General features: G+C 34.8%; 1 pseudogene; it reads right to left on the bottom strand.

Annotated features, from left to right (window-relative positions):
- Positions 1-8,208: 8,208 nt before the first annotated feature.
- On the bottom strand, positions 8,209-8,541 carry LOC114498512 (annotated as a pseudogene).
- Positions 8,542-12,005: the final 3,464 nt, after the last annotated feature.

Below are 12,005 nucleotides of genomic sequence, written 5' to 3'. Positions count from 1 at the left end.
TTTCAAATAAAAAAATTACTAGTGCATCACAGAAGGCCATTTTTAGTTATTTCTTGTAAATTTATTAAGTGCCCTGGCTGGTGTAGTGTAGTACATTTAGTGCAGGCCTACAGACCAAAATGTTGCAGTTTCAATTCCCAGTCAAGGCACATGCCTGGGTTGTGGACCAGGTCCCCAGCTGGGAGTGTGCAAGAAGTAACTGATGGATGTTTCTCTCCTTCTCTTTCTCCCTCCCTTCCCTTCTCTCTAAAACTAAATAAATAAAATATTTAAAAAATAAATATAGTTGGAGTGGCTTTACCTTTAATAAATTGTGTTTCCACCTCAAATACCAATTAGAAAATAACATCTGAGGTTGGCTATAATTAACAAAATCCACAAGAAGAAAGAACATGAACTGTTCACTGATGTGCTTGCCCCCAGCATCTAGAAAGTTCCCATTACATACATCTTGAATAAATAAACTCTAACCATAATTTCCACAACAAAAGTTACCACAATCTGAATCATTGTTCAAAATGTCACAGTGCTACAGGGATATAAACACTGAGAAATTTGGGCTTGGTTGATAAAAGGAGAGCCAACAAATACGTAAGGATTTGGAGATTAAAACACACTACATCCTTGCAGTTTTTTCAAATATAAAATTCAACATTAGCAAAATTTTTACATTTATATCCTAGTGTTTATATAAATAAAATTCTTTAAAGGCTATCCTACAGAATACTAAAGAGGGATGAGGAATTCTTGTGGCAGGTGGGTGGGTGTGGATGTGTTTTATTAATTAAAATATTTTGTGAATTATATATATAAAGTAGCCAATAGATATTTCATACATTTATCAGCAAAATGAATTTTCCTTTTCTGTGAAGTGCCTATTGCCCACTTTTGTCCATTAAAAAAAACTTCAAACTTTGGAATATTTTTGTATTTGCAGAAAAATTAAGGTAGTATAGAGAGTTCTCATACAACCATACCCATTGTCTCCTATTATTAATATCTTACATTAGAATGTATTTTTGTCATAATTAATGAAGTGATATTGATACATTATTGTTAACTGGAGTCAAACTTTATTCTAATAACCTTACTTTTAAAAACCAAATGTTCTTTTACTGTTTCAACATCCCATTCAAGGTAACTCATTCCATTTAGTTGCCATGTCTTTTTAGGCTCCTCTTGGCTGTGACAGTGTCTCAGATCTTGAGAGAAATGTCCCAAGTTTAAACTAGCTGTCATGGGGAATGTCTGACAACACTGAGGGCCATGGGAGATTATATTCTTATAGTGATATCCTTTATGTCAGTCAGATCATTGTATCCAAAACATAAAACACTTTGAGGCTGAAGAAGAGGGAACAGACTTTGACACTAGCCCACTATCAGGTACATGGTTTGCACTCCTTATGCCTTCTTTGCAGTGCGCTGGTTGCTCCTTTGCTGTATGGAGTCTTTTTGTTGTTTGGCGTAGTTTCACTTGCTTTCATTTTTTGTGCTTCGGTGTTATATCTGTGAAATCACAGCCAAGTCCAATGTTATGAAGTCTTCCTCTTATGTTTTCTTCCAGGAGCTGTGACAGCTCCAGGAAGACCTTTCAGGTCTTTTAATTCTTTATTCATTTTGAGTTAATTTTTGTTCTATGGTGTAAGACAACAGTCCAATCTCATTACATTTTTATCAAAATCATTTGTTGAAGACACTGTCCTTTTCCTGTTGTGTACTCTTGACACCCTTGTTAAAGCTCAGTTGACCATATACCTATGGGTTTATTTTGGGACTCAATTTTGTTTCATTGGCATATAGAGACGTACCTTCTTTACTGAGCTACAATTTATTATGCTTCACAGATTTTATACATTTTTTACAAATTGAAGGCAAGAACCTCAACCAGCAGAAAGATTGTGACTCACTTTATGTGGTGCAACCCGCAATATCTCCAGGGCATGCCTGTGTGTGTGTCTTTGTGCAAGTTCTATGCTGGTTTGTTTACTGTATCTTGTCATACAGTTTGAAGTTGGGAAGTGTGATGTCTCTAGTAGATGTCATGTTGTGTTCTTATTACTGTATAAAAAAACAATGATAGAGATGAATAAACTAAAAAATGAAGGCAGATTTTTATTTTATTCAGAGTAAGACTTTGTAAGGATTGATAGTTCAGAAGGAAAAGGTTGTGATAGAACTGAGAATGTACAAGTGATAATATTTTTTTAAAAAGTTTACAAAACCCAGACATGATGAACTAGGAAATGTAGCTGAGAGGCACTGGATAGAGTGAGACCCTACAAGTGGAAAATTCAAAATAATCAAACCACTTTAAGGAAATAAATGAGTGGAGGACATGAGAAAATAAAGGATAAAAATGAAAGAGCAGAATTTTAAAATTTCTTAACAGATTGCTAATATTTTTTCCATTTAAGACAGAGTAGATAGTGTATATACTTAAGTGGAATAAATGTTTTTAAAGCTATAAATCAAATAATTATGAGTTTTGGAGTTGAGAAAAATCGCAATACTCTGGGTGAAATATGCAGTATATATAACACATATGTACCTCCACATGTCTACTTATGCTATCTCTGCTATCTCTGCTATGCTATTTAATATTGTTATTAAGACAGAACCATTGAAATAAATAATTGAGGATATATAAAATATAAATGACATATTATATTTTTATGTAAATATAAAAATATGTTTTTCTCTAGCTTCTCTAAATAAGGAACACAAAGAAATTGCATGCTCAATAATTATACAAGTGACAAATATTTACATGAATATGGCATCATTTTTTACATGTGGTTTGTGGGTCACCATAGCTATTTAATGTAACAAAGACAATATTGGGGTTGGAGTAAGAATACCAGGGTTTAAATTTTAAGTTTTCTAGTAAGTAGTAAAGTCATCTCTGTGAACTGTTTCAAATATTTAAAATAAGTATGGTTGCCCTGGCTGGATATCTCAGTTGGTTACAGTGTTGTCCTCTTTACCAAAATGTTGCGAGTTCATTTCCCAGTTGGGGTACATACCTAAGTTGTGGGTTGGATCCCCCAGTGGGGCATATGCAAGAGACAGCTGATCTATGTTTCTCACATTGCCCTTCCTCTCTCTCTCTTTTCCTCTCTCTAAAATCAATGAAAACATATCTATCTTCAGGTGAGGATTCGAATAAATAAATAAATAAATAAATAAGCATGGTAAACTGAAATGTTTTATGATGAAGCTTTGCATTGTCTAGTGGTCTTTATCATTTCAGTAACTTTCACTGTATACAATATAAATTTAAAAATTTTTGAAATTAGTTTGTAGCTATTGAATTTATATTGATCACTATTTGAATGAATAGGAGAAAATTAGAGTACAGCACCCATTCATGATAAAAGCACTTGGCAAAGTGGGAATAGAGGGAGCACTCCTCAACATAATAAAGGCCATATATGAGAGACCTTCAGCCAACATCACACTCAATGGCCAAAAATTAAAATCTTTTCCACTAAGATCAGGAACAAGACAAGGCTGTCCACTTTCACTTCTATTCAATATAGTACTGGAAGTTTTAGCCACAGCAACCAGACAATAAAAAGAAATAAAAGGCATTCAAATCGGAAAGGAGGAAACAAAATTGTCACTGTTTGCAGATGACATGATAGTATACATAGAAAATCCTATAGACTCTACCAAAAAACTGCTTGACCTAATCAATGAATTTGGCAAAACAGCGGGATACAAAGTCAATATCCGGAAATCAAAGGCATTTCTGTACACCAACAATGAAACAGCAGAAACAGAGATCAAGGAAAAAATCCCATTTGAAATAGCAAAAAGAAAAATAAAATATCTAGGAATAAACCTAACCAAAGAGGTAAAAGACCTGTATTCAGAAAACTACACAACACTGAAGAAAGAAATCAAGGAAGACATAAACAAATGGAAATGGAAAACAAACATATACCATGTTCATGGATTGAAAGAATTAATACCATCAAAATGTCCATACTACCCAAAGCAATTTACACATTCAATGCAATACCTATTAAAGTACAAATGGCATATTTCACAGACACAGAACAAACACTTCAAAAATTTATATGGAATTATAAACGACCCCGAATAGCTGCTGCAATTTTGAGAAAGAAGAGTAAAGTAGGAGGAATCACAATACCCAACACTAAACTATACTACAAGGCCACTGTAATCCAAACAGCCTGGTACTGGCATAAAAACAGGCACATAGGCCAATGTAACAGAACAGAGAGCCCAGAAATAAACCCAAGAAATAAACCCAAGTCTCTATGGTCAATTAATATTTGACAAAAGAGGCAGCAACATTAAATGGAACAAAAATAGCCTCTTCAACAAATGGTGTAGGGAGAACTGGACAGCCACGTGCAAAAAAATGAAACTTGAGCACCAACTTACACCATATACAAAAATAAATTCAAGGTGGATAAAAGACTTAAATATAAAACGTGACACCATTAAGGTCCTAGAGGAGAACGTAGGTAGGAAAATCTCAGATATTTCACGAAGAAACATTTTTACTGACTTGTCCCCTAAAGCAAGGGACATAAAGGAAAGAATAAAAAAATGCGATCTCATCAAAATTAAAAGCTTCTTCACAACTAAAGAAAACAGTATCAAAATTAAAAGAGAACCAACTGTATGGGAAAACATATTTGCCAATGATATCTCAGACAAGGGTTTAATCTCCAAAATATATAAAGAACTTACACGACTGCACTCTAAGAAGACAAGGAACCCAATTAAAAAGTGGGCAAAGGACTTGAACAGACACTTCTCCAAGGAGGGCATACAGAAAATCCAAAGATACATGAAACGATGTTCAATATCGCTAGCTATCAGAGAGATGCAAATTAAAACCACAATGAGATACCACTTCACACCAGACAGAATGGCCATCATAAACAAAGCAACAAACAAGTGTTGGAGAGGTTGTGGAGAAAAGGGAACCCTAGTGCACTGCTGGTGGGACTGCAGACTGGTACAACCACTATGGAAAGCAGTATGGAACTTCCTCAGAAAACTAAAAATGGATCTGCCTTTTGACCCAGCAATTCCACTGCTGGGACTCTATCCTAAGAATACGAAAACACCAATTCAAAAGAACCTATGCATCCCAATGTTCATAGCAGCACAATTTACAATAGCTAGATGCTGGAAGCAACCAAGATGCCCATCAGTAAATGAATGGATCAAAAAACTATGGTACATTTACACAATGGAATTCTATGCAGCAGAAAGAAAGAAGGAGCTCCTACCCTTTGCAACAGCGTGGATGGAGCTGGAAAACATTATGCTTAGCAAAACAAGCCAGTCAGTGAAAGACAAATACCATATGACCTCACCTTTAACAGGAACCTAAATAACAAAACAAAGAAACAAGCAAAATATAACCAAAGTCACTGAAATAGAGGACAGGCTGATGATGACTGGAGGGGAGAGAAGAGGGAATTTAAGGGGACAGTGGGAAGGGTTCACAGGAACAAACTTAAAGGACACATGGTCATAAGCTAAGGGGAGGGTGGTAATGGGAGGGAAGTGGGGAGGGTGGGAGGGGGGACTGGATTGGGAGTAAAAAGGAGAAAACTGTATATGAACAATGATTAAAATAAAAAAAAGAAAATTAGAAAAAATAAGACAATACAGGTATTTTCTATATTCATGTAAACTTGATACTTATAAATACACAAAAAATAAAACATACAAGTCCCCTGTATTTAAATTACTTCAAAATAAAATTATTCTCAAAACATTATAATTTGGGAGTTACTTTAAATGTTCAATGTAAATAATAAACTTATTTTGTTGGCACCAAATATATGCAGTTTGACTTTCCTCTTTTTGTGTGGCTGAGGCACAGTGCTAAGTGATTTTATTTCCAATCAGTATACACAGTAGCCAGTTTCTCACATTTACTGCAGTTCTGACTCTCAGACCACCTCAGATTCTCTCACTACCTCCCACAGGTGCCTTTTTTTTTTGTCAATCCTCATTTTTCAAAAAAAGTAGGTATTATGTTGGGGTTAGGTTTCAAGAATGGGGTAAATATTTCTATTTTCCCACTACCTGGTAATTAAAAAAGAAACTCTTACCATTTGCAACAGCATGCATGGACCTACAGATTATTATTCTCAGTGAAATAAACCAATCAGAGAAAGGCAAATGCCCTATGATCTCCCTTATTTGTGGAATCTATAGAAAAAAAAATAAACTGACAAACAAAATAGCAATAGAAGCATAGATACATAGGACACACTTACAGCTGTCAGAAAGGAGTGGGATGGGGGGACTGGATGAAAGAAGGTGAAGGGATTAACCGAAGAACATATATGTACAACTCACAGACACTGACAACAGTGTGGGGATGGGCAGAGGTAAGGGTGGGTGGGAACTGGGTAGAGGTGGGCAGAGTGGGGTGGGGACAGGGACATCTATAATAATGTCAGTAATAAAAACAAAGTTAAGAAATTAATATATATATCACAAGTCAATTAAAAAGCTAAGCTTTCAGTGGCTTCTAAAATTCTCATCAAAACAATTTATTCAAAGAAAACAAATCAAAAGGATTTTGTCACAAAAGCCATATCAAACATGATTGTGCTTGATGCATATTTGTAATCCCTAGATGATACCTAGCTTTATTCTAGGTATCTGTTTTCTGAATAGATGAAGTCATTCAGGCAGAAAACAATTCGATACAGCAGGTGAATATGAATAGATAAGCAAGAGGTCAGGACCAAGCTGATGTTGCTGTGTGTGCAGTGCTTACCTTATATTCAGTAGGATCTGCCTCAGGCAGTAAGGCATGTATTCTTTTGACTACTATCTTGCATTACAGTGAACAAAAGCTTTCTAGTTGTGAGGGGGAAGAGTAGGAAGCTAACGGAAAAAAATGTACTGCAACAAAATAAATAGACATGACACTAAGTAAAATATTTATTTGCAAATTTTTATCTTTTTCCAAATAGCATTGTTGAGGAGAGCAGTGGGAGCAGAAAGTCTGCCATTTGTTTCCCACCCAACTAATATTTACTATTAATGTCATTAATGCATAGAAAATTTTAGTAAAACAGTGAATAATGGTATGCTGATATGAGACAGGCTGCTATAAATTTGGTGTGAGGCCAGATAAAAGTACTTTTCTTATATTTCCCATAATTGTAGATGTGGTTCATATTGAAAATGAGAAAAATATTAGCAGCACTCACAAACTGCCAAGAAATATTTTACATAGGAAAGTTTTGGCTTCATGGGCAAAAATTTTAATCATTAGAATTGATATTCTTTTACTGGTGTTTAGGTTAGATGACCATAAACTATTAATCACCTGGCATCTTGTGTTTACAGAAAATAAAAGGAAAGAGACAGGCAGGAAGACAGGGAGGGAGAGAGAGAGACAGAGACAGGGAGTGGGACAGGAACTGTTGAGATATATCACATGCACTCATAATTTTCTCTTATTGCTATTTATTTTTGTGAAAAAACAGTTAATGCAACAATTCCTTACTTTGGGCATTTTTCAACACATGAAATACACTTAACAAAAATGAGATTAAAATATGATATAAGTAAGAGAAGTTCTTTTAGATAATAAGCTTCACTTTCTTCTTTTTGATGTACCTCAAATATATTCCCAAATAATAGTATTTGAGGAAATTGGGTAACTGATAAGCAGGATAAGATATTTAGCTGAATTATTAAATGTAAAAATAGTATACATAAGATACAGATTAAAAATTGAGTTGAAAGGTAGTCATTTAGAATCAGTTTATACTTTTATGCGGTTACATAAATTTTATATTTGTCTTAACTGTTTTAAAAATATGGTACCTCATAGTAATTTTACATTATATCTTATGATCTCTAAATGCTTATTTTTTCAAGGACATTGTCTTTTCTTTTCAGTTGTTTGAAGTACTTTTTTTAAAGAGCCAATTTACATTTTATAGTTCCATTCAATCTCATAATGCTTGTAATTTTATGATTTTTTGTCTTTGTTTAGTTTTTATTTCATAATAATAAACTTAGCTCTGCCATCCAGCTTGACTTGGAGAAGATAAGGGAAATAAGGAAGTCAGTGTTAACTGCAGGGAGAGCATTAAGATTATAGAAAGTTCAGAGCAGGTGGGAGTGAAGGGATGCTCTCCTGAGCTACACAAGCCATGGTTTGGTGATTAAGATAGAACACAAGTAAAATTTATTGGAGTTGTCCACAGTCAGCAATGATGATCTTCTTGCTGGTCTTGCCATTACTGGACCCATAGCACACCATGGCTACCACAATATTCATGCTGTCTTTTGCCTTTCCAAAGACTGCATACTTGCTGTCCAACTAGTCAGTCCTGGCAGTGCACATGAAAAGCTGGGAACCGATTGTGTTGGGTGCAGCATTTGACACGGACAAAATGCCAGGACCTATATGCTTCAGAATAAAATTCTCATCATCAAATTTCTCCCCATAGATAGCCTTGCCATCTGTACCATTATGGCCTGTGAAATCACCACCCTGGCACATAAATCCCAGAAAAATTCAGGGAAATCAAGAACCTTTATAACCCAGTTTTCCCCAGCACGCAGAGCTTGAAATGTTTCTGTTGCCTTTAGGACTTGCCTGCAAACAGCTGAAAGGCTACATGGTCCCAGGGAGAATGTGGTAAGGTCGACAATGACTGACACATATTTTCCAGTTTTTAAAGAAGCTGAAGCCAAATGTCATAACATAGTGGCTAAAACTTGTCATTATTATTTAAAGTGCTTTGATCATCCAATATTCAATATAATTTTAGCATATTTTTATTATATATTTTAGAAATAAAAAGAACTAGTAGTATGGAAATGTTAATTATGTAATTATTTTATCTACTAATATAATTTTCTAAAAAGGCAGAGAGCAATGGAAACCAAGGACTTTCAGCAAAAATTGACTCCAAGTTTTAGAATAAGCAGGGGCAAAATAAGCAGAATGCTTATAAACACAATAATGGCTCACATGTTAATAAGAAGGATTGGAGACCTTCATGGCCAAGACTCTCATCATCAAACATAAGTTACTTCAAATAATTATTATCATTTTTCCTCCCATGTTAACTATTCATTGGGGTTATTTTTTTAAGTAAAATAATGTAACTAATTTTAAAAAGGACTATTTAGCCTTTTGCCTTTCTCTTTTATCAAATAATTAAAGTGAGATATTTTAAATAGGGTTACAGATTGGAATTATGTTCTTATTTACAAAAGATCCAGATTGTCAGACACAGAAGCAGTATGAACAAACATGGATACACACCTGGATAAACTTATCTGATCTCTACCAGAGCTGAGATGGCTTAAATCTGCAATGTGTGTGTGTATATATATATAAAACATATATAGCAATATATTCAATTATTCTACCATTTTATAGGTCCTATCTGTATACATACACACATATATATACATATATATACATATATATATGGCAATGTTTTCAATTATTGTAACATTTATATGGGTCCACTATTTGTATTACATACATTAATTTAATGAGTACATGTTCATAACATTTTTCATCAATCAAAATTTTAAACAAAATTAGGAAAACAATGAAAACATGGCCATTTATTTTAAAAGTCAAGATATTTTTAGGAATATTTATAAAATGCTTACTATTATTACTAAAGCCTAGACTATTAGCCCCATAAAATTAGCAAGGAAAAGGAGAGTCCAGTCTACACGAATAGAAAAATCAATGAAGTCTACTTTACTTATGTCAGAATAATGAGAAAACCTCCATTCCTAAAACGGAATATATTGCATTCTGGGAATTTATAGTTTTTCTTGAATATATTTATGCTATTTTGACTAAGCCCACATGAACATATGTTGTATATATACTCCAAATTTATAGCAGAATGAAAAATGTCAATTGAGTAAATTTAACTGAGAAGAAAAAACCAAAGGAACATTATTAAAATAGTCCCCCACTTTTTCAGTTAAGGATGGTTTATTTACCAAAATTTATTTATCTATCTATTTATTTATCTATTTAATTTCAGGGAGGGAGTGGGAGAGAGAGATGAACATCAATGTGAGAGAAACATTGATCAGTTTCTTCCCACATGCACCCCAATGGGGGACCAAACCACAACCTAGGCATGTGCCCTGATTAGAAATCGAACCCATGACCTTTTGGTTTACTGGATGATTCCCAACCCACTAAGCCACACCAGCCAGGACACCAATATTTATTATTAATGACAAGTTTCTTCAGTTGTATATGTATATAAATTGGAGAAGAAAAAAAACTCCTTTTTATTTCACAGAAAATTTAGCATGAGCTTTCTTTGGGTATAGATGAACAAAATGATTTCAATCTTTTTTTTTTTTAATTTTTTTATTTTAATCATTGTTCAAGTACAGTTTTCTCCCCCCTACTCCCATTACTCCCCACCCCTAGTTTTTGTCCATGTGTCCTCCAAATTTGTTCCTGTAAACCCTACCCATTCCCCCCTGAAATTCCCTCTTCTCTCCCCTCTGGTCACTGTCAGACTATCCCCTATTTCAGTGTCTTCGGTTATATTTTGCTAGTTTTTTGTTTTGTTTTGTTTTGTTGTTTAGATTCCTGTTAAAGGTGATATCATGTGGTATTTGTCTTTCACTGCCTGGCTTGTTTCGCTTAGCATAATGCTTTCCAGCTCCATCCATGCTGTTGCAAAGGGTAGGAGCTCCTTCTTTCTTTCTGCTGCATAGAATTCCATTGTGTAAATGTACCATAGTTTTTTGATCCATTCATTTACTGATGGGCATCTAGGTTGCTTCCAGCACCTAGCTATTGTAAATTGTGCAGCTATGAACATTGGGATGCATAGGTTCTTTTGGATTGGTGTTTTAGTGTTCTTAGGATAGAGTCCCAGCAGTGGAATTGCCGGGTCCAAAGGCAGATCCATTTTTAGTTTTCTGAGGAAGTTCCAAACTGCTTTCCATAGTGGTTGTACCAGTCTGCAGTCTCACCAGCAGTGCACTAGGGTCCCCCTTTCTCCACAGCCTCTCCAACACTTGTTGTTTGTTGCTTTGTTTATGATGGGCCATTCTGACTGGTGTGAAGTGGTATCTCATTGTGGTTTTAATCTGCATCTCTCTGATGGCTAGCGATATTGAGCATCGTTTCATGTGTCTTTGGATTTTCTGTGTGTCCTCCTTGGAGAAGTGTCTGTTCAAGTCCTTTGCCCACTTTTTAATTGGGTTCCTTGTCTTCTTAGAGTGCAGTCGTGTAAATTCTTTATATATTTTGGAGATTAAACCCTTGTCTGAGATATCATTGGCAAATATGTTTTCCCATACAGTTGGTTCCCTTTTAATTTTGATACTGTTTTCTTTAGCTATGCAGAAGCTTTTAATTTTGATGAGGCCCCATTTTTTTATTCTTTCCTTTATGTCCCTTGCTCTAGGGGACAAGTCAGTAAAAAAGTTTCTTCATGAAATATCTGAGATTTTCCTACCTACGTTCTCCTCTAGGACCTTAATGGTGTCACGTTTTATATTTAAGTCTTTTATCCACCTTGAATTTATTTTTGTATGTGGTGTAAGTTGGTGCTCAAGTTTCATTTTTTTTGCACGTGGCTGTCCAGTTCTCCCCACACCATTTGTTGAAGAGGCTATTTTTATTCCATTTAATGTTGTTGCCTCCTTTGTCAAATATTAATTGACCATAGAGACTTGGGGTTATTTCTGGGCTCTCTGTTCTGTTCCATTGGTCTATGTGGCTGTTTTTATGCCAGTACCAGGCTGTTTTGATTACAGTGGCCTTGTAGTATAGTTTAGTGTCGGGTATTGTGATTCCTCCTACTTTACTCTTCTTTCTCAAAATTGCAGCAGCTCTTCGGGGTCGTTTATGGTTCCATATAAATTGTTGAAGTGTTTGTTCTATGTCTGTGAAATATGCCATTGGCACTTTAATAGGTATTGCATTGAATGTGTAAATTGCTTTGGGTAGTATGGACATTTTGATGG

Source organism: Phyllostomus discolor, chromosome 6 (genome assembly GCF_004126475.2).
Source record: "Phyllostomus discolor isolate MPI-MPIP mPhyDis1 chromosome 6, mPhyDis1.pri.v3, whole genome shotgun sequence".
NCBI lineage: Eukaryota > Metazoa > Chordata > Mammalia > Chiroptera > Phyllostomidae > Phyllostomus > Phyllostomus discolor.
This window is presented reverse-complemented; position numbering and strand designations above follow the sequence as displayed.